General features: G+C 37.9%; 1 long non-coding RNA gene across 2 annotated transcripts in view; it reads right to left on the bottom strand.

Moving 5' to 3' along the window:
- The window catches only part of LOC113604742 (uncharacterized), a 134,395-nt gene that overhangs the window by 51,587 nt on the left and 56,777 nt on the right, over nt 1-26,031 (bottom strand). The window contains exons 3-6 of one of the 2 annotated variants that reach the window (XR_008296315.1): nt 19,377-23,679; nt 15,831-15,891; nt 809-898; nt 60-106 (exon numbers count right to left, since the gene is read on the bottom strand). This is a non-coding gene — a long non-coding RNA (uncharacterized LOC113604742). The remainder of the gene's footprint in view (nt 1-59; nt 107-808; nt 899-15,830; nt 15,892-19,376; nt 23,680-26,031) is intronic. The other variant, XR_003426840.2, reaches the window with a different exon arrangement.

The following is a 26,031-nucleotide window of genomic DNA, read 5'->3' as shown; positions in this document are numbered from 1 at the left end:
ATTATCTTAAGTGAAATAAGGCAGTTGCAAAAAGACAAACACTGTATAAATCCACTTACATGAGGTATATAGAGAAGTCAAATTCAGAGAAACAGAAACACAGGAGCTATGGGGAGGAAGAAATGGAGAATTGTTTAATGGGTATAGAATCTTAGTTTTATAACATGAAAACGTTCTGGAGATTGGTTATACAACAATGTGAATATATTTACAACAACTGTACACTTAAAAATGGTTAAGATGGTAAGTTTTATGTTAAGCATATTTACCACAATTAGAAAATATATGATGATAATTAATAGAGAGATACATGAATAATGATCATCATATGAATGAATTAATGTAAAAACATTTATAGTGTGAAGGGTTTCTTTTTCTATGTTTTTTGGTTGGGGGTAGGTAGTGGCTTATAAAGAAAATATTATATACAATATTGCCCCTTGACATTGCATTAAATTAACCTAGTAGGTACTTTTGGAACATTAAGAAGGGAATAAAATTCCTTTATATATTGCCATTAATTAAATAGCAGCCTTAAATAAGCAGAAATACCACAAATCCTTTGTGTTTTCACAATCACTCAAAAGTAAATTCAAGAATAGAAATCAAGGAGAAAAATATTCAAATGAAGTTATGTAAGGATTATACATTACAAGGCTAATCTACCTGTTACAGAGGTCAAGCTCATTTCCTTTCAGTATAATGATGTAGGATTTGCCCTACTAGGTTGCTTAGGTCTATCTTGCTTCTGTACTTTTCAGCAGGATAGTTAGAGAGGGATTATTTCCAACTTAACAACATGACAGACCTGAGTGTGAATAAGAATCACCTGGAGAATTTGTGAAACTTGCACATCTCTGGGCACCCTCTCCTTCCACCAGATTCTGATTCAGCAGGTCTAAAGTGAGGCAGAGGAATTTGCATTTTAGCCACACTACAGTCAACAGGGGGAGATTCTTTTTTTTAATGTTTATTTATTTATTTTTGAGAAAGACAGAGAGACAGACAGAGAGAGAGAGCGTGCACAAGTGGGGGAGGGGCAGAGAGACAGGGAGACACAGAACCCGAAGCAGGCTCCAGGCTCTGTCTGAGCTGTCAGTGCAGAACCCGACACAGGGCAGAACCCACAAACCAAGAGATCATGACCTGAGCCGAAGTGGGAAGCTCAACCAGCTGAGCCATCCACATAAGCCTGCAGGGGGAGGTTCTGATGCTTGAAGTTCACAGACCATACTTTGAGATAAACTGCATTGCAAATGATTTAAGTAAAAATAACTATCCCGCATGTAGCTTGAATGTCCAGATACAGCTGCTAAATGGTCAATTTAATAAGAAGATTCTTTTTAGTATCAAAAGGAAAATCCATATCTTGTGATATTTATCTTCTAAACAAGGTCTCCAACAAATTGATCATGAGTCGCAGGTCAGACTTGAGGGCTTAGATGGCTGAGTCTGTGACATGAACTTGAAGATTCCTAGCAGTCAGCAGTGTTGCCCATTAGCTCTTCTGCTGGAAACTTCTCTACTCTCCCCAAATCCATAACAGATCATTTTAAGAAATTTAAGTTAGTTTGGGTATGTCTGCTGTGTCCTCTGAAATGACCAAAGGATATGGAGGAAAGAAGGCAGACCTGTCAATGAATTTTAGAGCTAAAAGTTGATGCTTAGGGTTAGAGGTCTAACCCTCTAAATTTACAGATAAGAAAACAGGCAGCAAAAAGTAAGCAAAAATATAAGCAACTTACTGAAAACCACCATTAGTGGGTTTTCCTGGACCCTACCTCAAATAATAGTCTCATACTTTATTTCATTTCATTTCATTTCATTTCATTTCATTTCATTTCATTTCATTTCATTTCATTGAGAGAGAGAGAGTAGAAGAGAGGGGCAGAGGGAGAGAGAGAGCGAATTCCAAGCAGGCGCTACGCTCAGCACAGAGCCTGATGTGGGGCTCGATCCTGTGACCCTGGGATCACGACCTGAGCCAAAATCAAGAGTCGGATGCCATCCAGGCACCCCAGTATCACCCTTTTAGTTCCTTCTATAATGTTGGACTGCTATCCTTCCAAACACAATTATATACAAGGAGCAAACCAATTATATACATCTTTTATATTGCATGAATGGCAAAAGGAATTCTCACAGTGATCCAGCAATCTGCCTGACAATTATGTTATTTAAAATTTTAAACTAACCTCTTTTTTTCCATGTCTTCACTGGTCATGAATAATGACAGAGATGCAAATTTACCAACTAAAATTTCACATGTTATGGAAATAAGCCTGGTAGGTGAACAACAACAAAATGGTGACAAATACTCTCACATTTGAAGGAAACTCATTGATCTTTTTGTTGATAAAGTATACCATTTGTTTTTCATTGCTCCTAGGTTTTTATACTGTTTCAATCAGTGGCTGATTTGATAAATAACTACCAATTGTAGCAATAATAACAGTCTGACAGGAAGAAAAGCAGCAGCCATTTTATATAGTCAAGGACCAGAAAATGAAATCTATGCTCTTTTTGCAATTGAATAAGCAGATAACAATGAAAATGGCATAGTATCAATAAAATTAAAAATTAATTGATTCCTAGATTCAAGGCTGGGTGCTTCTTGTAAGCCACTCATACCCTTTCATGAAATAAATCAAAACAAAAATAAATGCATGCACACACATACTCATTCATACATGTATATATAACTATTTTTCTCTTTCATTTCATGATCCTTCATTCAATTCACTCAACAAATATTTCTTGGGGGTGCCTGGGTGGCTCAGTCAGTTAAGCATTGACTTTGGCTCAGGTCATGATCTCATATTTCATGAGTTTGAGCCCTGTGTCAGGCCTGCATTGACAGTGTGGAGCCTGCTTGGGACTCTCTGTCTATCTGTCTGTCTGTCTCTGCCTCTCCCCCACTTGCTTTCTCTCTCTCTCAAAATAAATAAATAAACTTAAAAATAAATATTTATTGAGTGCCTACCAAGTGCCAGGCCTAGTGTGAGTAACATAGGAGCCAGCAAAACATACCAGGTTGCTGGCCTTGTGAAGCTGATACCCCAGAGGGAGGAAGACAGACAATGGTAAGAAAACCAACAGATATGCAAGATAATGTCAGAAAGTAATAAAATCTCTGAAAGGTTTGATAAAGTCATGTGGCAGACTGGGTGGAAAGAGGTCATTTTGATGGGAGGGCCTGTCTGAGAGGCGGTATATGAGCCTGAGATGGGAACAATGAGAAAGGGCCTGCCAGCATGAAGTGTGTGGGAAGAGCATCCGGGCAGAGCAAACAGCAAGTACAGTGGTCAGCTTGGAGGCAAGAATAAACTGGCCAGTGAGCACAGGGAGTGGGCCAAGTGAGTGGGGGATGAAGTTGGCAAGGGAGGCAGCTGCTGTATCGTGCTGGGCTCTAGGGATTATTCTGACGCTACGTAAGCAGTAAGAGTCCATCAGAGCTTGGATCATATAGTCCCTTTGTTCTTCACTCTGGTTCAGTGGGGAGCATGGGAGAGAATAGCCACTCACCCACATAAAACACAAGCTGACCAAGCTCTGAAAGCATGGAAGAGGTGACCACGTCACATCTCTCACTGTGCCTTCCTGGATGTGGCTGCTTCCTGGGGTTCTCTTTTTCTTTTCCTTTCCTTTCCTTTCCTTTCCTTTCCTTTCCTTTCCTTTCCTTTCCTTTCCTTTTCTTTTCTTTTCAAGTTTATTTATTTATTTTGAGAGAGAGAGAGAGAGAGAGAGAGAGAGAGAGAGAGAGAGAGAGAATCCCAAACAGGCTCCATGTGAGTTTGGAGATCATGACCTGAGCTGAAATCGAGTCAGACGCTCAACTGACTGAGCCACCCAGGCACCCCTGGGGCTCTCTTGCTCTGATTTCTATCACTCCCATCTTGTCTAAGTCCCTGAAGTATGGTGTTCCATACATGGACAAAAAATACTCCTGCCCTTGTTTCTCTTTGGCAAACACTCCCGCCCTTATATGAGATGAGTAAACATTTTTAAAGGAATAGGTTACTAAATGTCAAGGGGAAAATAGACTTCCAATTTATAGGTTTCTAAATATGAGATCCATCCATGCTCATTTATCCAGGCTCAGTGGACTGGCACAGATCATCAAATATCTTGCCCAGCTTTTGTTGGACCCAAATCCCACCTGTCATTTGGCATTGGATATTGGAGACCTGTCTGGTTTCGTGATCCTGGAAGATGGTCTAACTGTTCAGTCTGTGTCATTCTGAAACAAGTTCCCAAAAGAATTTAATTAAACTTTGATTATGTAGTAAGGGAAACTGTTTCCTTCTGATATATAAAAGAAGACATGCACCTACCCTTCAGAGTTTACTGTAGGGATAATAAATTAAATTAACTCCATTGACCTCTCAGGAGGATTGACCTAATTGCATTATTCTCAACTTTCATATTTTAAGTATCTAAACAAGTGAAAGGCAATTCAAGGCCATCTGAATCAGGTGCAGAATGTGAGATTTAAGACTGGAATGATAAAAGTTCAGAGGGGAAAAACGGCATGGGGCAGTGTGGGTCAGCATAAAGGCCTCACAGAGGAAGTAGATTTTGAGTTGGGCCCTAGTACTTCACTAGTATATATCCTAATGACAAAAAGAATTGCAAAGTAATCTTAAATTGCATTCAGGAATCTTATTGTTAGTAATAATAATGGCATCATTATTTTGAAAGTATTCCATATATTGTACGATAAAACAAATAAATATCTTGTTAGTGTCATTAGGAACCAAGATTTTGATTATAATATAATACAAGAATAAAATCAAACATGTTAAGTAATCTTAGCCTTGAACTAGAGATACCAGTATGAACTATGGGATTGTTTCCTGTTAAAGAAAAGCACATATTTTCTAGCTCTCTACACTGTAAAGGCCTAGAAGCAATGATAAATCAATATCAAAGAGCACCCTTAGTTCTCAGATTGTGATTTCTAGGTATTATTTCTTACCAAATGGAACTAGATATATTAAAGGAAGAAATATCTAACTCCAGGTCTGGAGGAGGAAAGATACAAAATGAGGCTGGGACATCTTATTATGTCAGAAAGAAAGGAAACATTTCAAAACTACTGGGTTATCCCCAAAGGCATAGGAACCAATACGGAGTTAAAGTGATTTTATTTCAAGGGTTACAATTAGGCACCAAAAGAGTGATGACTGCAATAGATTGATATACCACTATTAGAGAGCTGAGGTCATATGATAACCAGGTAAGCTTAATTCCAAAAGGTAAAGATCCCCTCCAAAGACAGATGAGCTGACAGAGTGTGGGAGGATGAGGTAGCTGTCCAAAAAGCAGGTAAAAAGAAAACAGCTGAAATTTCAAAGAATTCATAAAGTCTGAGTGTGGACTAGCTTAACACTTAAGAATCTCTAGGAACCCCATACACATAAGGCGTCTGAACTTTCTCACCAGCTATTTCCATGGGCATCTACTTCAAAACTCATCTACTTCAAAGACCTTTGTCTCATAAAAAGCAAAAACATTAGCTTCCAGCAGAAGAAAAGGAAACATTCCACCTCGTGGTTCCAAAGACCTGATGCCTTTGGAAGAGAAATAGGAAACCTTCCAACCTCCCACATTGCAGGAGCGTGTTCTTTACCGCTAAGGAAGATATAGAAATAAAGGCTATATACTGCTGAAAATGGGGAAGAAAACCTACTCAGGTCTAGGATCCTACGCTGATATAAAGAAAAGGTCTTCAACTGTTGGAGGTGAGGTGAGAAACTTGCTCCTACCAGACTTCCCCACCAACACAAAGCAAAGTGCATTGCCATGAAAGTGCAGAAAGGCTAAGAAAATCTTAGCGCCTAGGCCCAGGCACACAGCACTTATCCATCACTGAAAACAGAGCAGGAGAACTGAGAAAGCCCATGTCCGCACCATAATTATTGCACTAAGTAACAAGCCATAACAGTATGCCACTTTATGGGAAATGGGGGCACAAGAGCAAGAAGAGAAGAACTCATTGCAGCACAAGTATGGAGGGCCCTCTGAAGGCTGAGGGTAGAGCAGGAAAATTAAGAAAAAAACCCTCTTTTCATGTCAGGTTCCATACCAACCACAAGTATCACTAATTCTCTGATGGAGGAATTTGAAGTCTGTGTTGTACTTAAGATAAGTATGGCAACAATAAACCCAGCTAAACTACTGACTAACCTGACAGAAGAAGGAACACATCCATTTCCAGATGTAACTACCTCTTACCTTTGTCTCTGATGTTGTTTTACACAAAAAGCAACTAAAACCAAGTCATTGCCAAGAGCTAAAGCAGGCAACAGAGGCAGAAACAGAGATGCCACCGAGGTTAAAACTAATGGATAGAGATTGAAATAATTATGGTTAATATGTTAAATTTTCTAGTAGAAACAGTAGCCAGCTTGAATAATAGATGGAGAATTTTAGCAAAGAGGGAATATATATAAAACAAATAGAAATTCTAGAAATAAAAAAAGCACAGTATCTGAGTTGAAAAATTCTTTCAATGGACCAGTAGGTAAGTGAATGTAGCAGAGATGAAAGAATCAGTGAACTTGAAGATAAATCAGCAGAAATTATCCCAATTTAAACACAAGGTGAAAACAAAGTGGGGGAGAAAACAAACAGCAATAACAAAAACAACAAAAAAAAACCCCAGAACCCAGGACATCCAGGAGTTCTGGGGATGATATTGAATGGTCTAATATGCATGTAATGGATGTTCAACAGAAATATTTGAAGGGATAATGGCTGAGAATTTTTCCAAAATTAATAACAACAACAAACACAAATCCAAAAAGTTCAGAGAACTCCAAGTGAGAAAAACTGGAAAAAAAAATATACTGGATCAAATTACAGCCAAAAGGCCAAAAACCAAAGGAAAAAAAATATTGAAGACAGGAAGAAAAAAAAAAAGCATTACATACAGGGAACAAAGATATGAATGACCGCAGACTGTCAGAAACTATGTAAATCGAAATGCAATATAGAAACATCTTCAAAATATTTAAAGAAACAATAACATAAAGTTAACCTGTAATTCCAGAAATCTATATCCAGTTAAAATATATTTCAAAATGAAGGTGAGAAATGGGACTTCTGGAATGATGGAGTAAGGACCTCAACTGTCTGGCAAAACGATTCGACTGGTGAAAAATAATTTTCATTTATTTAAAGACTCTAGAAATTGTCATAAGAGCATACAGCAAGTGAGGAAACATTCTTTCAAGGAAATCTGCTAAATATCAGTAAAAATAGTAGTATTTGAGCCATAGGCTACTTAGCTATTCCCCCAGCTCTTCATTACAGAAGCTCTATTCGGTGCAGCCAAGAAAATGGTAGTTTCATCTCCCTGCCAGCTCCCAGTCTGGGACTACAGTTCCATCCCAGGATGGGCAGGGTGCAGATGTTTCTCATCTATTCTAGGAAGCTCTATTCTAGGCAGGTGTGGCTAAGAGGTTCAGGTCTCTCCTCCTCCACCCAGCCCCCCATTCATAAGGCAGAAGCTCCACCCCAGACACAGAAGGCCAAATATACTGGGTCCCCAATCACTCCCACCCCAGTTCACTCATAGGGTGGAGGTTCCATGCCTTGAGGGGCACACCAAGAAGACCAAGGCTGCCAACTTCTCCCTCTGCCACCTCAGTGCATACTCATAGAGCAAGGGTGTCCTTCTAGGGAAAGCAGGGTCTCACATCCAATTATGGTAGAGTGGTTACAGGGGTTCTGCCCTGGAGGAAAGGCAGGCCATGTTGACAAAGAGCTGTGCAGCTCTGTCTCAAAAGACTACTTTATTTGGAACTGAGAGCAAAGAACTCCATGCCTAAGGGCATTGTAGAAAAACAATACAGATCTTAGTGGAGGGCAATTAAGAAGTGGCTGGCAGCTCCTTGATGTAGCAAAACAGCAGAGCAGCTAGAAGTTTAATGGAGAGAATCAAGGAAAGAGGCAGCCAACAAGAGGTGTCCTGGGTCAGAGTCAACTCTGGGGGTTGGGAAGGCTGTGCATATACACTAGGCTGCCCCCACTCCGAGCCATCAGGACATAGGCAAACTTGAAAGCATTCCCCAAGTTGGACACAGATTCATCAACACAGGGCAGAAATCACTGGCACAAGGGTCTTAAACATAACCTCTGACCAAACAGACTGAACAATAAGCTGCTTTTAGGGGCAACTCCTAGGAAAACAGGCTTAAATATAACACCACAGTCATCCCTTGGCAGTCTGACAGGTTGTACTTGCCAAAGGTTCTATCCTCGGTAAGAGCAAATACAACTAGAAATAAGAAGCTTAATTCTCCTTGTTGAAACCAAGGGAAGAGATCTCCCTTGCTTCTTCTTCTTCTTTTTTTTTTTTTAAGGTCATTTACTTTAGAAAACTTACAAGTGTGAGTACTTTCCCCTCTCTTTGAAATGTATATAAATCCTTTTGAAGACTAGATCAGCCTTTTCTACTCTGTGACCCAGGAATGTCTTTTCTCAAGACGGGAGCCATCTCTGAAATGTACATATCAAGGGAGAGAGCACTCCTGTCTCCCAGTTTCTGCAGGCAAGTAGGAGCCTAAATTCAGGGGGCCTCGTTCCACGTTGCAAAACTACATCCTGTCATAAAGAGATAAGAAGATTGTTTTCCTCCTGGATAAAACCCATTAGTCAACACAAATGGTCACTCCAATTACCAGCTAAAACGAGCATGAACTATGTGCACCAAAGGTGCTGTGGAGTCCTCTTACTTGACAAGACGTGCATTGTGGTATCTGCTTGACTACATATAAGGGTGAGATCTCTTTCAGCCTTTTGCAATCCCTTAATGGATTGCCTGTGATGTACATCACAGTCTGGCTTAATGCTTCTTCAATAATAAAACTATTGGGGTGCCTGGCTGTCTCAGTTGGTTAAGTGTCCGACTTTGGCTCAGGTCATGATCTCACGGTTTGTGAGTTCAAGCCCTGTGTTGAACTCTGTGCTGACAGCTCAGAGCCTGGAGCCTGCTTCAGATTCTGTGTCTCACTCTCTCTCTGTCCCTCCCCTGTTCATGCTCTGTCTCTCTCTCTAAACATTAAAATAAAAATAAAAATAAACATTAAAAAATAAAATAAACATAAAAAAATATAACAAAACTTATTTTCTCTCTCTATTATACCTGTGGAGAAGTTTTCTCAGTTGAGAGATTTTGTTTTTAATTATATTGCCCTAACCGCTTTCAGGAGCAATCAGGGAGGGAAGCTCCAAGCTACCAGCTCCTGGCTGAAAAGGTACAACGACAACAAAAGTTAATGCCCTGAATTTGAGCAGTAGAGCGGCCTCCAAGCCACACACACATCCAATGGTAAAAGCTAAACCTCTAAGTGGCTTAGAAGGCTTAAGCACAAACTTTGACCAACTCTGTCCTTTTTCAAGATTGTTTTGGCTATTCTGAGTCCTTGGAATTTCTCAAGGATATTTTGAAAACAACTTAAGCAAAGCACCTATTAAGGAATGGTCATATAACCTCAAACCTAACAGGACATCAGCAAACACCACACTGTGTATAGTAAATTTTAAAATAGTTTTACAAACTACTTGCTCTGTTTATGAATGAGCAAACATGTACTCTTCCGGGCAGCTCTCTTTCTTCACTGCCTATCCAACCCTTCTCCATTTGTTAAGATTCAGCTCACATTCTATCTGGCCGCTCCAGGTCACATTACTGCCCTTCCCTAAACAGCTACCTCTCTACCGTTTATGTACATTATGCACATTATGTACATTATTTATGTAAATAAGTAAATATGGTTTTATTCTCCAATTGTGGCAGCAAAACTTCTCAAGGATAGAGACAATGCCATAATCTTTCTTTTTTTTTCTCCCTACTTGCTTTAGCTTGAACGTTCAATCTACATTTGTTGGATTGCATAATAGTCTTTTAAGTTTTTCTCAAACTAGGGCACCTGAGTGGCTCAGTTGGTCTGATTTTGGCTCAGGTTGTGAACTTGTGGTTTGTGGGTTGGAGCCCCGCTTTGGGCTCTGTGCTGCCAGCTCAGAGTCTGGAGCCTGCTTCAGATTCTGTGTCTCCCTCTCTCTCTGCCCTTGCCATACTCGTTCTCTCTCTCTCTCTCTCTCTGTCTCAAAATAAATAAATTAACATTTTTAAAAATTTAAAGTTTTTCTTAAACCATGTGATACATTTATATCTTAAACAAAAAATATATTTTCTTAATCAGACAATCTAGCCTAATGTTGGGCACAGTAGTATGCAACTAATAGCTTTGTTAAATTTAATTAGGAGGTGAGGGGTTACAACTAATATCCTGTACATTTTTCTTTGTGCCAGGTAATGACCTTGGTGCTTTGTATGAATAATTTTATTTAATTAAATGTAATAAAATGTGAATCACATGTAAACATTATTACACATTTGGAATGTGAAAATAAGATAGGTTATTTTTATCAATTTAAAAGTGTTGGTTAAACTAATTTACACAAGTGACCATTCCTCAGAATCCGAAATTGCTGTTTTGACCCCACCCCACCCCACAAAAATATCAAGCTTAAAATATTCAATTCACTTTATAACATTGCTAGGAATATTCTTCATTAATTTATAGTGATAATTATTTTTAAAATATACTTACAAAAGATATTATAATTGTTCTGAAAAGGCTTTCATTTTATGCATTTAAATTATGCCATGTAGTAAATAATAATTTACTTCAAAGCAATTATTTTATCTCTTTCTGTGGTATCTTTCCTTGTTCCTGATAGTTTGTTTCGTTCATATTAGATTCAGATGACTGTCAAAATATGTAACCGTGGATGCCAGAAATAGTTTTACAATCAGGACAGAGAGTAGAAATTTTTTTACTATTTTTCTACAAAAATAGTTACTGGAACATATTTTCTACAAAAATAGTTATTTGCTAAAAATATTCATCTTGAAATGTGGTAGAATGATTTAATGTTGGAACAACGGCTTTAACTCAAATACTGTTGGCATCAGTAAGTGCATGAGTCATTAAATGGAATAAAAAAGGTTTAGCACTCATCATTATTGAATTATTAACAAATTTCAGAAAGATACAAATTTAAACAAAGTAGCTTATAGTATACCTGTATGCCTCATAATATTTGGCACATTGCAACACTTAATAAATGGAACCTTTTTAAAATCACATTAGTCAGGGCGCCTGGGTGGCTCAGTCGGTTAAGCATACGACTTCGGCTCAGGTCATGATCTCGTGGTCCGTGAGTTCGAGCCCCACATCAGGCTCTGTGCTGACAGCTCAGAGCCTGGAGCCTGTTTCAGATTCTGTGTCTCCCTCTCTCTCTGACCCTCCCCCGTTCATGCTGTCTCTCCCTGTCTCAAAAATAAATGAACGTTAAAAAAAATAAAATAAAATAAAATAAAATCACATTACTATATGACTGTCAACATTTCCAATGGTGAGATTGAATGAGTGATAGGGTTAAGTTACTTACATGTTAGTCTTTTATAACAGGCTCAACTATCACTTTCTGCAAATATTTACTCGTGCATATACCTATCATCTGGATCTCTGCCTTCATGTTTACATAGTGTTCTCCCTGTGTTAGTGCCTGTCTCTAAAATTTCCCTTTTTATTTTTTTTTAATTTTTTTAATGTTTATTTATTTTTGAGACAGAGAGAGGCAGAGCATCAACAGGGGAGGGTCAGAGAGAGAGGGAGACACAGAATCTGAAACAGGCTCCTGGCTCTGAGATGTCAGCACAGAGCCTGATGTGGGGCTCGAACTCATGGACCGCGAGATCATGACCTGAGCCGAAGTTGGATGCTTAACTGACTGAGCCACCCAGGCGCCCCTAAATTTTCCCTTTTTATAAGGACACCAGTCATATTGGATTAGGGTCCACTCTAAAAATTTCATTTTAACTTACCTCTGTAATGACCCTATATCCCAATAAGGTCATATTCGGAGGTACTGGGGGTTAAGACTTCAATGTATAAATTTGGGGGGAACACAACCCAACCAACAACACTAGGGTTATTGCCACTAATACAGCTTTTTGGATGTCCTAAATATCCTTGAATTTCAAAGTGTCTTTGATACCAAGTGTCTTTGATGCCAAGTCTATAAAATATTTCCATTAGTACTACCTCTACTTAAAGATAAATATCTTAATTCAGCATGCAAACAACCGGGATTTAGCATATTAATTTAAGAAGACAATTATTAATCTAGTGTAACCACTTTATGGGCATTAGTGGGGGATAAATCTTTATACGTGCTATGGCATTATGGAAACAGCTGTGGCATTATTGAGGTCAAGAAATACAGAGCCAGGTCCTAACTCTGACATTCACTCACCACGGGCCATTTACCATCTGGACTGCTACTGCCTCTTCTCATCAAAAAGTTTATATGGTCTCTAAATTCCAGAAGATTCTCTGATTCCTACTCTATGTTGTTACGCTCTGTTTTGTATTATTCTTTCCTATCCCCAGACAAATATGAGCAACAGAGAGGTAAATGACATCGATAGACAAGCATATTTGCAGCACCTGTTCACAAACAGATTTTTAGAAATGGAAGACTCATCTACAGCCCTCACTTAACAAACAAACAAACAAACAAAAAGAAGCCTAGAGAGGTTAAGTGACTTGTCTGAAGACACACATACATCATTTCTAGCTTGAATAATTTCAAACAGGGCAGCAGTCCTTAAATTAAATCCACAGATCTCAGGGGGCCCATGGATGAACTTCTAAGGTCTATATTCCTCCTGAGAGTCTGTGCAAAATCTTGCGTGAATATGCATGTATATGTTTTATTTTTTTTCTGTTGAAAGGCATCCATAACTTTCACCAAATTTTCAAAGAGATCTATTTTTGTTCAAATAAATCCGTAGCTCTCATTCCCTCAATGCCTGGCATACAAGAGATAATTGGTAAACATTAGTTGACGTATGTATATTGAGTTCTTGACCAAGAAAAAGTTTATAACCACTGAAATAGAGTAAAACAGAGTACAGTCATTCTCTGGAAATAATCCTTGGTGTCTCCTGCTCTCATAATGCTCTACCTGTGTGGAGTCTTTCATCATGCTGCAGTTCCAAATCCTGGATGAATTATATGGTAGTGTGCTTGTCTATTAAGCCAATTAAGAAAGATATTCAAATCACAATTTCATCTCCTTTAGGAAATTATCCATCTTTTTATTTAACTTTACCACTCCATTTAATTAACAAGGGTTTAATGGAAGTTAATAAATGATATATTAATTAATTTAAGAAATTACTCTGCCCTTATTAAAGTAATTCAAAATTTTAAATGCTTGTAATTTTCATTGGTTCCATCAAGTAAGACATACTATATTCATTTAAATCTGAGTTACCTTACTTTACCATTAGTCCAAGTCCCAGGAAAAATCCCCAGTGTATTTAGGACATGTGCTGGAACAATGATCAACACAGTGACTTTGAAAAAGGCAGGGTAATGCCTTGGGCACAAGACATGTAGTATTATAGCAGAGAGCAGCAGTGCCATAGAGTAGGTGCTTAATAAACATCTGACAAATCATTGAAAGAAAAAAGAGGTAGCTAATGCTGCCAGGAAGACAAAAGACCCTCTTGAACAGGGAGCCATCAACCTTAGGAGCAGGTGATAGCACATCTATCAGTGGGCTATGGAGTGTGACATAATGGTAGAATCCTTATCTGAAAGAGCATGTGTTTTTATGGGACCTTAAGAAATGGCACAAACCTGGTGATGATCAATGTGGACATCAAATACAACTGTCTGTATATAGTTATTAAACATTTCTTTTTGATAATTTATTACTAAGGACTTGCAAATATGGAATCAACCCAAAGTTCCAAGAATTGGGACCTCAAGACAGAAGAAGTATAATACTCTGCAAGAAGCAGCCCAGGCCATCTGTGACACAGATGTGTATAACAATGAATTAAAAACCCACAAATGTTATTTGTAATAATTTATACTCTTCAGAAGCATTTACAAATGATGATTCACTTTGTCAATTAAGATTAAAAGCTCTCTTCCTTAGAAAATTAGGTCTTACTCATACTTGTGCCCCAATTCCAGCAAAGAGTAGCTGCTTAAAAATGACTGGATTTATACTTATAAATTTATTTATAAGTATGATTTATAGTTATAAATTAAGTATAATAGTGTTATTAAATATAATCTAGAAAGATCCTACAAAGTCTTGCTATTTTTCTTATCTAGCTTGCTAGGGTACCTTATATCACAGAGTAGATTTCTCAGTCTTAAAAACTTCCTGAAAGAGTAAATTATCAGTTTGACATCTAGGTACCATCTAAGCCTTAAAGAAATTAACACAGTAGTTTGGGCTACTCCCTTGGTGAGTGCCAAGATGACAAAGACCTTCCTCTGTCTTTATACTCCCTGGCACAAAGATCCTTGATATTTTAGAAAAGACTCAGACTTTCAATGAGATCATATTTAAACCATTTATCTTATCTGCAGTTGACATTTCTTTGTGTGGAGAGTTATTTTCCTAGCAGCTGAGAATGAAATCTTGGCAAAACTGTGGATGCTTGAATAAGATATATTGTTGTTGCAAATTCTATTTTAAACTTATTTACATTATAATCTGTTCCTTAGGTGGAATACTAGGGACTTCTTAAAATGATGTTTTAGGAGGACAGTAAATTAAAAAGGAAGTGCTATTTTAATTTTTTTTCTTTTTCATGGTATATTGAAAAACATTTTATGTAATTAATAAAAATAAATATAATGTGGTAGATAGAAACCCAGAATTGGTGGATTGAAATTCAGAAATGCATTCCAGTGTAGGTACAACATTATTATGTTATGCCCAGAATTCGTGATCCCCAAAGACCACTAGGGAGCCGAGTCCGATGCAAAAGCAAAGAGCCTTTATTCGAGCTAGCTCGAGCTCAATCCCCTACCTGCACCGACGCAGCGGTGAGATACCAGGGAAAGAGAGCGAGTTTCAAAAGGACAAAGGTTTTATTGGGGCCTGGGGGCAGTTGGTGAGGTAATGGCTATGGCCTCAGCCGATTGGCTGGGGAAGGGTCCTGGGGAAAGGTCGAGTCCTGTTAGGCAGGTGAGGGGGGGGTTACTCAAGGGGAGGAGGTGTGGTCAAGGTGAAGGACACAGAACAAGATGGAGTCGGCTGGCGTAGGCCCGCCCTTTCAATTACACAGAAAGATTTTTCCTTTCCAAACTTCTTCCCAGCTACATCAAGAGTTCTCCTTGGTGGAAGAACAGTATAGACATTTTTCAGCGTGGAAGAACCTGTCTAAATTACCACAGGAACATATGAATATTTCCTCATAGTTCATCTGAGAAATTACTGACAACAACCCTGAATAAAGACTATGGATAACTGAGTATGAAAGACACTTGGAGTTCTTAAATACATCATCTTCTATACTGACATACAGAGATTATTTAACTTATAACTTCAAAAAAGGAGTTGATACTACGAACCATCTCATGTCATTGGGTAATTTGTGGTCAGGTTCAACGAGTCCCCTAGAGCTGATCACAAATATCAAAGTCACTTATGGTGTATAATCATTGATTGTAGCTCCCTGCCAGATTTTTTTTAAAGTGTATTTATTTATTTGAGAGAGAGACAGTGCAAGTAGGGGAGAAGCCGAGAGAGAGAGAGAATCCCAAGCAAGCTCCGCACTGTCAGTGCAGAGCCCGATGTGGGACATGAACCCACAAAAGGCTGTGAGATCATGACCTGAGCAGAAACTAAGAGTCCAACATTTAACCGACTGAGCCACCGAGGTGCCCTCCCTGCCAGAATTTTAACTGAAAAAGTTAATGCTTCTGTTGTGTACTTACAAATGTGATGAATACAAGGAAATGAGAATTCAAGTTGTCAGAGATGGTGGTTTTTCCAGCCCTGAAAGAAAAGGGGGTGTGGGATTCAGAGACTGCTAAAATAATTTTATTTATTCATATAAAATGATTATTATGTGCTAGGCTAAAGATAAAATGAGCAAGACAGAGATAACTTCTAATTGTATAGAGTTTTATGTATTTTTCACTCACAAGTAATTTTTGCACATTGTCTATGTATCAACATTGTAGATTTGGTGGTGGTGGGAAAGTGGAAGGAACCCATTGTGCCTAGTCTTGAAAAGTAACAATAAGGGGCGCCTGGGTGGCTCAGTCGGTTGAGCGTCCGTCTTCGGCTCAGGTCATGATCTCACAGTTTGTGAGTTTGAGCCCCGTGTCGGGCTCTGTGCTGACAGCTCAGAGCCTGGAACCTGTTTCAGATTCTGTGTCTCCCTCTCTCTCTGCTCCTCCCCTGCTCATGCTCTGTCTCTCTCTTTCTCTCTCTCAAAAATAAATAAACATTAAAAAAAAATTAAAAAAAAAGAAAAGTAACAATGAAATCTATTTGTGTTGGAGATATTGAGGAAACAACACCATTTAAAAAATGAAAGGAGACAACTACCAGATACAATTTCGGTAAATGTGCAGTGAGTGGTGTAGGCAGAATAACTTGAGGTAAGATTATTTAAGTAGATGAGTTTGACTTCAGTGCTCTGATATGTATTTCCTTTCTTTGGGTGTCTCTGAAGCTCCCTGGCACTTTGCTAAGGTTTCCCCTTGATATTCACCATCCGTAGCCTTGGAGCCAATCCAAGGTCAAATAACTACAGTAATTTCATAAACTAATTTCTACCAAAGTGTCATGGGAAATAATTTAGGGCTATTCTACTAAATAAAAAAATTAGAATTTTAACTTCAGCCCTATAGGGACACCTGGAATAACAACAATGCCTTGTATCTTCATTGTGCTAAGTTATTTACATCAATGTAAGGTAGAATGTTAAGCAGTAAAGGGCTATGGAGATGAGTAAGATGTTAACTCCGTCTATGAAGGGCCTCATTGCTGACCTTAGCTATGCACATCTCAAGCCGACACTGCTATAACTAACTTGTACTAATATTAATTTTCCTGTTAATTTGCTTGCTTCCATTTATTCTACTTTAAATGTGTCATTTTGTTGTTTCACCTGTTACATTGTAACTTCCTAAGGAACTTTCCATCTCCTTGAAACCAGAAACCATGTCCTCCAGTCTCTTAGTCCTTTTTTTTTTTTTTACTCTCTTTATTCTATCTCCCCAGTCCCCAAGACAGTACATTTTAAGCTATGGTTTTCTATCAATTAACAGATCATGAAAGCAATTTTGTAAGCCTCCTATCAACATCTTCAAATGAAATAGAATAGAACCTAAGAAAATGGAAGATTTCTGAGTGCCTCTACCCAAGGTGAGGGTAAGGACTTGGTAAAACTCTGACACAGTGAGGGCTGTGTGTCAATGTGTGTTAGGCTGTGATATAAAATGTAGCTCTTACTAAGTTTTGGTCAGAACACCTTGGGAAACATGGTCAGGTGTTTACTCAGTATTTGCCTAAAACTTTTTTGCAAATTTATTTGGATCCCTCTAGCAGTCACTCCCAGGTTCCTGACTTATTTCCCTTTGGATTTGCTGGTGGTTTCGCTTATTTGTTCCAAGCATCACCTAATGACCTCTTGGATTCGACTCTGCCTGACCTTTGGATCATAGGCTGACCCTGCACACTGCTGTCCACATCAACCCAGCCTGCCTGGATGCCTCTTGACATTCTTCCACCCCACATTGTACCAGATGCCCCCTGGCCTCAGGAAAAAGCCCAAAAATGATGATGGCAAATATCCTAGTATACGTAAATGCATATACCTGCCTCTTTTAGGGGTCAGCATCTAATACCTTCTTGCTATGTTAAAGTAACTGACTTTACTACCTAAGGGGGAAAAAAGACTCAGGAAATTAACATTGCTTAGAGCTGCCTGGGAGTAAAATTCTAATTCATGGAAGAGCACTTAAATTCATGATCTTAAATTAGCAACTTAGTCAAATTTTGAAAGTAGAGCAGCAAAAAATCAGCATTTCTGAAGAAATAAGTCCTGTGAGAAAAAATTCTAATTACTAGTTATTATCTGAGGTGATAGTTATTATAATAAAAATACTATTTTAAAAGGTCTATTAGAATCAAAATTATACTGAAATTATACTTTTCCTTATTCTTGCTTCATACATAAAGATATCAATTGAAAATTAAAGTAAATATTTTTATGTTTAAAAAAAGCTCCTAATGCAAATGCTTTGCTTTTAAAACGGTCTAGAAGGGACTTTCCTCCATAATTATTTTGGTTAAAATACAGAAACTAGGTACCAGTTAGGGGAAAATCTGTAGCTTTTTACATTGCTATGGTAATAATCTACATTTTCACATATTTGTACAGTCATAACATTCCACCCATAGTTTGCCCTGGAGCCATAAATGACTAGGTTGGTGCCATCAGCTGCTCTTATGACATTTGGAAAATGATGATCATTATCTTATTTACTGCCATTTAGCCAATGTAGAGAAAACAGCTTATAAATGAGGTTTCTTTTACAGAGGCAGCTGTAACTAATGAAAAACTGCCAGGGGTTTTACCAGATAATATATATTAAGTACTCACAAGCTGGAATGAAAATTCCATGGAAAAATTGAGGGATACCCCATCTTCCTAGCATAATTATATGAGTGGTCTTATAGTCTTGGCACAGAAACCCTTAAACCTTGAAGAAATCTTGGTAAAGAGCTACCGAGATATCTGTGAAGTTAGAAAGGAAGTCCTTTAATGAAAAATCCTAGCATGGTTGAGAATACACTGTTGCCCATCTTCTAGCAACAACACTAGTAAGAGTGGGTAAATTAGTGAGAAGATAGGTGGGTAGGGAGCTAAACTACTAATACCAAACTTCTAATAATGGTTTGAAGCTAGTCTCTGAGTACTTCTGAGGGTTGAACTGGTCCATAAGTCACAGCCTTGTCCTGACTCAATTCTGTGTTCCAGGAGAGCAGAGACCATCTGGCATGTGGGACATGGCAAGTATCCACTAAATGTTTGTAACAGTTGGCTTTATCTTATAGTCCTATCTTTATTTTGCTTTCATTATCATTTTCTGACTTATATTTCTTCTACAGGCTTCCTTTGTGGAAGGGACAGGAGGATTATCAATAAATATTACATAGAAACATGTTAAATGTTGAGAAAAGTAAAAGGAGGAATGTAAATAGCGAAGTGCCACAAAAGACTTATAAACCAATGTGCTATGGGGTCTCAAAGGATGCAGAGGTCACACACAGAGAGAGGAATCATCTGAGATTTCATAGAGGAAGCGATTTTTACATGGTTATAAGCGATACAAAGGAGTGTGACTGGCAGAGAGTATTCTGAAAGATGAAGAGAACCAAGTCTTCTAATTCATTCAATCAATTGTACTCAAATAGTTATTTACTGATTCTAAAAGGGAAGCTTAGGATGCAAAACATAATATAACCTGCAGTATCAGCATAAGAAACAGTGAACCAGAAATTCTATCTTGTCTTTTGGCCAAGAAGAGGATAATGAGAGATTCCTGTTGAGAGAGGCAAACAAATTTATCACAATTTAGAAAGATACGTCAGGCTATTATTTGAAAAATTTTAAAGTTTATTTATTTATTTTGAGAGAGGGTGGGAGAGGGCCAGAGAAGGAGAGAGAATCCCAAGCAGGCTCTGTGCTATCAGTACAGAGCCCATGGTGGGGCTTGATCTCACAAACAGTGAGATCATGACCTGAGCCAATACCAAGAGTTGGACACTTAGCTGACTGAGCCACCCAGGCACCCCTATTATTTGAATTTCCTTTTTTTTTTTAATAAAAATTGTTTACTTACACTTAGCTGACTGAGCCACCCAGGCACCCCTATTATTTGAATTTCCTTTTTTTTTAATAAAAAAAATGTTTACTTATTAATTTATTTTTGAGAGAGAGAGACACACACACAGAATCCAAAGCAGGCTCCAGGCTCTGAGCTGTCAGCACAGAGCCTGACGCAGGGCTTAAGCTCACAAACTGTGAGATCGTGACCTGAGCTGAAGTCAGACACAACAGACTGAGCCACCCAGGTGTCCCAATTATTTGAATTTTTAAAAAGAGGGTGTAATTTCTATTATTTATCTTAGGATTTTTCTTAGTCTATTCAGGCTGCTATAACAGAATATCATAGACTGGGTGCCTTATAAACAGCACAAATTATTTCTCACAGTTCTGGAGACTGGAAAGTCTAAGGTCGAGGTGCCAATAGATTCAGTGTTTGGTGAGGACTCACTACCTTGTTCACATAGGCCATGTTTTTGCTGCGTGGAATGGGGAACTCTGATCTCTTGAGCACCTTATAGGGGTGCCAATTCTATCCATGACGGCTCTACCCTCATGACTTAATCACTTCCCAAAGGCCTCTACACACCATCACATCAGGGATTAGGTTTCAACATATGAATTTGAGGAGAGGGGAGAGACACAAACATTCAGTCTATAAAAATGATAAAAGTCAAAATGTACTACTTACCAATCTAAAAGTTTCTACTCTTGGTCCAATAGAAACCATTAATCATCTCCTTACATCTCATGTTTACCTCCACCTGACCACTCAAACCTCACCTGAGAGTAATGTGCATTTTCAGGATATCCTCTGAGGCTGAAGAAAACTAAATCCGTCTTATGAGAAGGATCTCCTAGGCTTCATAGCACTATTCAAAGTCCTCTGAGATCTGCCTACACCTTACAGAGATCTGGCACATGCTTATAGCCACCATGACCCTGATGAACTCCAGAGGGTGAAGCTTCAAGGACCTTCACCAGAAGCTTCACCAGACCCTTTTACATGTAGACCCAAAGAATAAAGCCTTGAGGAAAAACTGCAGTGACTTCACTGCCTGTGCAGACTCCTTGGTGAATTTTAGTTTCCTGAGGACCATCCATTTGCCCCAGTGGCTACCATGCAGTACAAGATCCTTCTCAAGAGAGACATCATCTGCTGCTTATCCACAAGGGTATGGCCATACCCACAACTTCCACAGGCTGTCAGACAGGCATACCACAGGAGCCTGAATCTTTCATTTGCATTAAGAGGTTAGGCGTTTTAGCCATGACCACATTTATCTGACCAGGGTGCTTGTCTCTCAAGATTTCACAAGCACTAGTCTTGCCTTTAATGGTGTGGTTCACTGGAGCCCTAATTCCCATATCTAGAACATGGCAGTCTTATTTCTCAAGGCTGTATCTTGCTTCCAGGATCCCTTCCTGATATACTTTTTATATAGCGCCCCCTGAATCTTAAAGCCCTGCTTCCCAACCTTGTCTCACCTCTTGGGTAAGAGAATTTGAATTCTGGCTCCAGACTGGGTTGCACTAAAGCAACCTTTTCCAAAATTACTTAGTCATAAAGAGTCATCAGATGCACTCATTAAAAATGTAGAATTCCAAGCCATTCTCCTGGAAGCTCTGGTTCAGGACATCTGGGGTTGGGCCTGGAAATGTATTTTTAACAAGTACCCTTGATGATCCCTAGGAATTTTTGACATTTAGGAAAATACTGAATCAGAGTTTGCTATGCTTTTGTAGACCTGGTAATTTATAGTATCTTTCTAGAGGGCTTGTCAACACTTTTGTTCCAATGAATAGACACTTTTCCAAAGAAGACATACAGCTGGCTAACAGACACATGAAAAGATGCTCACCTTCACCCATCATCAGGGAAATACAAATCAAAACTACAATGAGACAGGGCACCTGGATGGCTCAGTTGGTTAAGTGTCTGACTCTTGATTTCAGCTCAGGTCATGATCTTATGGTTCTTGGGATCAAACCCCATGTCAGGCTCTGTGCTGACAGCATGGAGCCTGCTTGGGATTCTCTCTCTTCCTCTCGCTCTGCCTCTTCCCCACTCTCTCTTTTTCTCTCAAAATAAATAAATAAATATTTAAAAAAAACATAATGAGGTATCACGTCACACATATCAGAATGGCTAAAATTAATAACACAAGAAACAACCAGTGTTGGTGGGGATGTGAAGACTGTTGGTAGGAATGCAAACTAATACAGCCACTCTGGAAGACAGTACAGAGATTCTGCAAAAAGTTAAAAATAGAACTAGCCTACAGCCCAGCAATTGCACTACTAGGTATTTACTCAAAGAATACAAAAATAAATTTGAAGGAATACATGCACCCCAATGTTTATAGCAGCATTATCTATAATAGCCAAACTATGGAAACAGCCCAAGCATCCATTAATTGATGAATGGATAAAGAAGATGTGATATATATATTCAATATAACAGAATATATATTATATTACACACACACACACACACACACACATATATATAACAGAATATTACTTAGTCCTAAAAAAGAATGAAATCTTAGCATTTGTAATGATGTGAATAGAGCTAGAGAGTATTATGCTAAACAAAATAAGACAGTCAAAAAAAGACAAATGCCATATGATTTCACTTATACATGGAATTTAAGACAGAAAACAAATAAGCACAGGGGAAAAAAGGGAGAGAGAGAAACAAACCAAGAAACAGACTCTTAACTATAGAGAACAACCTGAGAGTTACCAGAGGCAATGTGTGTAGGGCAATGGGTTAAATAGGTGTTGGGCATTAAGGTATGCACGTGTTGTGATGAACACCAGATGCTGTATGGAAATGTTGAATCACTAAATTGTACACCTGAAACTAATATTATACTTGATGTTAACTAATGGAATTTGAATAAAACTTAAAAAAAGAAACTAAAAAAAAAAAAACAAAGAACAGATCAATGAAACCAGGAGCTGGTTCTTTGAAGAGATCAGCAAAATTGACAAACCTTTAGCCAGATTCATCAGGAAAAAAAAAGAGGCAGTATTCAAATAAGCAAAATCAGAAATGAAAGAGGAGAAATACAACTGACACCACAGAAATACAAAGGATTATAAAACAGTATTATGAAAAATTATATGCCAGCAAATTGAATAATCTAGAAGTAATGGATAAATACCTAGAAACTTATAACCTCCCAAAACTGAATCATGAAGAAATAGAAAATCTGAACAGACCAATTACCAGCAAAGAAATGGAATCAGTAATCAAAAAACTCCCAACAAACAAGGTCAAGGACCAAATGGCTTCACATGGGAATTCTACAAAACGTTTATTATTTTTTTAATCTACAAAACATTTAAAGAAGAGTTAATACCTATTCTTCTCAAACTATTCCAAAAAACACAAGAGGAAGGAAAGCTTCCAAATTCATTCTTTGGTGCCAGCATTTACCCTGATACCAAAACCAAATAAAGATACCATCAAAAAAGGTAACTACAGGACACTATCTCTGATGAACATAGATGCAAAAATCTTCAATGAAATATTAGCAAGCCAAATCCAACAATATGTATATGAAAAATCATTCACTATGATCAAGTGGGATTTATTCCCAGGATGCAAACGTGGTTCAATACTCACAAATCAATCCACGTGATACATCACATCAGTAAGAGAAAGGATAAAAACCATATGATCATTTCAGTACATGCAGAAAAAGCATTTGGCAAAGTACAACATCCATTCGTCATAAAAAACCCACAATAAAGTAGGTTTAGAGGGACCATAACTAAATATAATAAAAGCCATGTATGAAAAACCTACAGCTAACATCATATTCAGTGGTGAAAACCTGAGAGCTTTTCCCCTAAAATCAGGAAAAAGACAAGAATGTCCACTCTCCACTTTTATTCAATATAGTACTGGACGTCCTAGCCACAGCAATCTGCCAAGAAGAAGAAATAAAAGGTATTCAATTTGGTAAGGAAGAAGCAAAACTTTAGCTATTTGCAGATGACATGATACTATATAGAGAACACCCTAAAGACCCACCCAAAAAACTACTAGAACTGATAAATGAATTCAATAAGGTTGTAGGATACAAAATCAATATACAGAAATCCATTGCATTTCTATACACTGATAACGAAGTACCAGAAAGAGAAATTAAGAAAGCAGTCCCATTTATAACTGCACCAAAAAATAATTAAAAACCTAGGAATAAACTTAACCAAGGAGGTAAAAGACCTGTACTCCGAAAACTATAAAACATTAATGAAAGAAATTGAAAGACATTACATGCTCATTGACTGGGAGAACAAATATTGTTAAAATGTCCACACTACCCAAAGCAATCTACACATTTGATGAAACTCCTATCAAAATACCAACAGCATTTTTTATAGAACTAGAAGAAATAATCTTAAAATCTGAATGGAGCCACAAATCCTGAGTAGCTAAAGCAATCTTAAAAAAGAATAACAATGGAGGTATCAGAAACCTAGATTTCAAGACATACTACAAAGCTGTAGTAATCAAAAACAGTTTGGTACTGGCACAAAAACAAACACACAGATCAACAGAACAGAATAGAGAGCCCAGAAATAAACCCACAATTATATGATAGTTTATTTTCAACAAAGGTATCAAGAATATGCAATGGGAAAAGACAATCTCTTCAACAAATGGTGTTGGGAAAATGGAACAGTTACAAGCAAAAGTATGAAACTGGACCACTTTCTTACACCATATGAAAAAATAACTCAATGGTTTAAGGACCTAAATGTGAGACCACAAAAAGCCTAGAAGAGAGAACAGGTAGTAATTTCTCTGACATTAGCCATAAAAACATTTTTCTAGATATATCTCCACAGACAAGGGAAACAAAAGCAAAGATAAACCATTGGGACTACATCAAAATAAAAACCTTCTTCACAGCAAAGGTAAACAACCAACAAAGCTAAAAGTCTACCAAATAGGAGAGGACATTTGCAAATGACATATTTGATAAGGGGCTGGTATCCAAAATATATAAAGAACATATAAAACTCAACATCCAAAAACAAATAATCCAATCAAAAATGGGCAGAAGACATAAATAGATATTTCTCCAAACAAGACAGGTGGCCAACAGACACATGAAAAGATGTTCAACATTACTCATCATCAAGGAAATGGAAATCAAAACCACAAGATATCACCTGACACCTGTCAGAATGGCTAAAATCAACAACCCAAGAAACAATAGGTGTTGGCAAGGATGTGGAGAAAAGGGAACCCTCTGGCACTGTTGGTGAGAAAACAAACTGGTGCAGCCACTGTACAAAACAGTATATAGGTTCCTCAAAAACTTATAAGTAGAACTACCATATGATCCAGTAATTCCACTATTGGGAATTTACCCAAAGAATATGAAAACATTAATTTGAAAAGATGTATATTCCCCTGTGTTTACTGCAGTATTATTCGCAATAGCTAAATTATGGATGCAGCCCAGTGTCCATTGATAGATGAATGGATAAAGAAAATGTGTGTATAATATATATATATTATGGAATATTACTCAGCCATAAAAAATAATGAGATCTTGGGATGCCTGGCTGTCTCAGTCGGTTAAGTGCCCGACTTCAGCTCAGGTTATGATCTCGTAGTTCGTGAGTTTAAGCCCTGCATAGGGCTCTGTGCTGACAGCTCAGAGACTGAAGCCTGCTTCAGATTCTGTGTCTCCCTCTTTCTCTCTGCCCTGCCCCTACTCATGCTCTGTCTCTCTCATTCTTTCAAAAATAAATAAACATTAAAAAATAAAATAAATAAAGTAAAAAGAGAATGAGATCTTTCCATTTGTGACCACATGGAGATATATATATATATATATATATATATATATATATATATATATATATATATAATGGAATATTAACTATAAAAAAGAATGAGATCTTGGCATTTGTAACAACATGAATGGACCTAGAGAGTATTATGCTAAATGAAATAAGTCAGACAGAGAAAGACAAATACCATATGATTGCACTTACATACGGAATCTCAAAAATAGAACAAATGAATAAATAAACAGAAAGAGACTCATAAATACAGAGAGCAAACTGGTGCTGCCAGAGGGGAGAAGGCAGGGGGGGGGGGGATGGGCTAAATAGGTAAAGGAGAAGAGGTATAAACTTTCAGTTATAAAATAAATAAGTCATGGAGATGAAAAGTACAGCATAGGGAATATAGTCAGTGACATTGTAGTAATGTTGTATGGTGACAACTGACAACTGCATTTACTGTAGTGAGCATT

This window comes from Acinonyx jubatus, chromosome B1 (assembly GCF_027475565.1).
Source record: "Acinonyx jubatus isolate Ajub_Pintada_27869175 chromosome B1, VMU_Ajub_asm_v1.0, whole genome shotgun sequence".
In the NCBI taxonomy this organism is placed as follows: Eukaryota; Metazoa; Chordata; class Mammalia; order Carnivora; family Felidae; genus Acinonyx; species Acinonyx jubatus.
Note: the sequence above shows the minus strand (reverse complement) of the source record. Positions and strands in the feature narration are given on the sequence as shown.